General features: G+C 37.8%; 1 long non-coding RNA gene across 1 annotated transcript; it reads right to left on the reverse strand.

The window, feature by feature from the left end:
- Positions 1-1433: 1433 nt before the first annotated feature.
- On the reverse strand, positions 1434-2424 carry LOC124337951. The gene is made up of 2 exons (XR_006917592.1): positions 2173-2424; positions 1434-2108 (listed from the first exon to the last, which is right to left on the reverse strand). It is a non-coding gene; the product is annotated as an uncharacterized LOC124337951 (long non-coding RNA).
- Positions 2425-2742: the final 318 nt, after the last annotated feature.

Here is a 2742-nt window from a genome sequence, read left to right on the forward strand (position 1 = left end):
ATTGTTTAGTTTCAGTTTCTTTTCTTTTCTTTTTTCCTACATCATTCCGCCTGGACGGACACAGCGCATTCCCGTTAACAACTTCTATGTGTCCGTTTTTTTTTTCTAAGTCGAATTTTTATTTTCGCATCGTTGCGTGAAAGGCAAACTTTCTAGTCACATGTGTCACCGAGCGAACCGATAACGTCTTAACTTTGTGTTTGTGACAAAGACGGAAAAAAAAGGAGAAAACGACAAAATCCTAGAAAAAAAAATTAAAGTTAAATTTTCGGCAGAAAAACTACCTACTACTTTCCATTAGTTTTGTTTTCTTTTGAAAAAAATGTAACTTCTTCTTCATTTTTAGGTTAACAAGTTACAAAAAGAAGAAAATGTGTACCAAGCGCCGACCGACATTGATATCATTAAACTTGGCATTCGACTAATTCCGTCAACAAGAGGCCAGCACGAAATTGGCGAAAAAATTGTCCAAAGTTCGAATTCGATTGCCTTTAAAGGAAAACCTGTTATTATTATACACTGCATTCTTTTAAGAAAATGATGAGAATCAGAGTTTAAAAAAAAAACAAAAAAACAAACAAACTAAACGTGAACGACAACATGTTTTCGGTGTCCGTTCCGAGGTGTACACACACAACAGAAAAAGGGGGTTGAAGGTGGAAAAATGTCGTTTTGGAAAAATGCAACCAAAAACACGAATAAACTCTCAATCGTAAAAAAAAAATGTTTTACAACGACCTGCCGGGCAGCTCCTTTTTTTGACCAGTTGCTGGAATACCATTTCGGATGTGAAGAGGTGTAGGAGGTGGAATGTTGTCGACGCAGATGGGTGGCAGCTCTCCCCATCTGGAAGTGTCGGCGTCACATCACTGTTGTTGTTGTTGTTGTCCTTATTCTTTTTGAATGGAAATCGAGGCTCTAGCGCTCGTCGACATTTTCCTTTTTCACTGAACTACTTTGATCTGTGACGATGAATGCGGCAGAGATGCAAATATGGCCGCCCGACACCTTCGTAAGTTACGAAATACTTTTTCTTCTTTCTTTTTCATTGCGTAACCTTGTCAGATTCGTAATGATAGAAAGAAATGACCTTCAAAAAGCTCTGGAAACTCCCCTTTTATGTAAGGTATCTCACCCTTCCTTTTGTACAAATTTGAAAAATCAAAAAGGGATTTCCTTGCCCATTTCTTGGATTTTTTGTTTTATTTTTCTATTTTCCTCTAATCGTTTATTAATATAGGAGTATAACGGACCCGTCGTTCGAGCCCTATACATTGTAAATAAATTTTAAGTTGATACTGAAATGTAACCTAATTTTTTAAAAAAAGAATAACACTCCATACCGGTGCAATAAACCAAGAAGTGCGGCAATCATAACGAATCTTAACAGGAAAGAATTGCGGTTCCTTAGACGATTAGGCATTCATTGATATTTGATAAGCGGTGGTAGAGTTATTAATTATTTAAAAAATAAAATGAGTTAACAGAAAAAATAAGCCGTCTCAGATTGGAGGGTAAAAGAACATATAATTTTTATTCGAAAAACATCAAGCGCCAAGAGGGACCTTTTTTGCCCCCACACACTTTCTGCACTTTCTGGTGTATATTATATAATATTTCAATAATCATTGATGCAATTGAACGGGAAAAAAAGAGAGAAAACAGAAACTCTATCGAAGCAGAACTAAAATTTAGGCTTGCGGTAAATTGCGTTATTAATAATAATAACTGCTCAATTAACAGTTTAATCCTGCAAGGGTTTCAGACCAGTGGCTTGAAGTATAAATTGATGCCACAAGACAATATTCCGACAAGCCTACAGGAGACGCACAAGAATATATAAACACCTAAATATCCTAACCACTTGTTGATTTTCAGAAGAACGGTCTCAGCTTTTTCTCGACTCTAGGGACGCCCCAAAACGAGGCCCAGAATGTTGCAAATTCCAATGAGGAGGTGACACAAAAGATTCCTGGTGCTGCCTGATGCTCGATGCGGTGCTGGGCTTATCCCCCCGAAAAAGAGAGTACCCTCAGACTGGATTTGGTTGGTGGCCATACATTCTTGTAAAAAATGAGGAATCGGCTCAGGCTTCTCTATCATGTTCACTAAAATGATGCATAAAATCAGTAATTGTAAACTAATTAAAACAAGACTGATCTAGTTACGTACAGCTTTCCTCTCTATATGACTGACTAGAACAGTCCGTTTCACCTGACTGAGCCATCACCGACACAAACATCACCAGAACTGCAATGGCAATTGCGGCGGCCGCATTCCCGTTTAATTGATGCGATGCCATCGTCAGCAAACGGATAACGTTACTCCAGACACTACGTACTTAACCGAGTGATTTGACTATGCCGATTTGAGGTACATATTTATGCAAGGATAAATCTACTGGCAAATGATTGTATCAAGGAAAGAAATGTTCCTCCATCTGGCTGGCGGGCGAAGCTGAATGTGGTAAATAAGAGACCACATCTGGCTAACTTATCATCATGCTGTTCCCATTGTGGCTTGTATTTGACAGGAAAAACGTGGTTCCATATCCTTAAGCATCTATAAGCAGTAATGTAACTATTATAGTCTACATTTCTGAATCGGAAGAAAAAACATATTAGCTAATTCTGAAAACAATCACATCATCATCATCACATCACAAACATCACACACAAACAAAAATTCTTTCCAAAAGCTTTTTTTTTCACCTGAAAGAAACTCCCCTTTTACGTAACGTTT

Source organism: Daphnia pulicaria, chromosome 1, assembly GCF_021234035.1.
Source record: "Daphnia pulicaria isolate SC F1-1A chromosome 1, SC_F0-13Bv2, whole genome shotgun sequence".
Lineage (NCBI taxonomy): Eukaryota > Metazoa > Arthropoda > Branchiopoda > Diplostraca > Daphniidae > Daphnia > Daphnia pulicaria.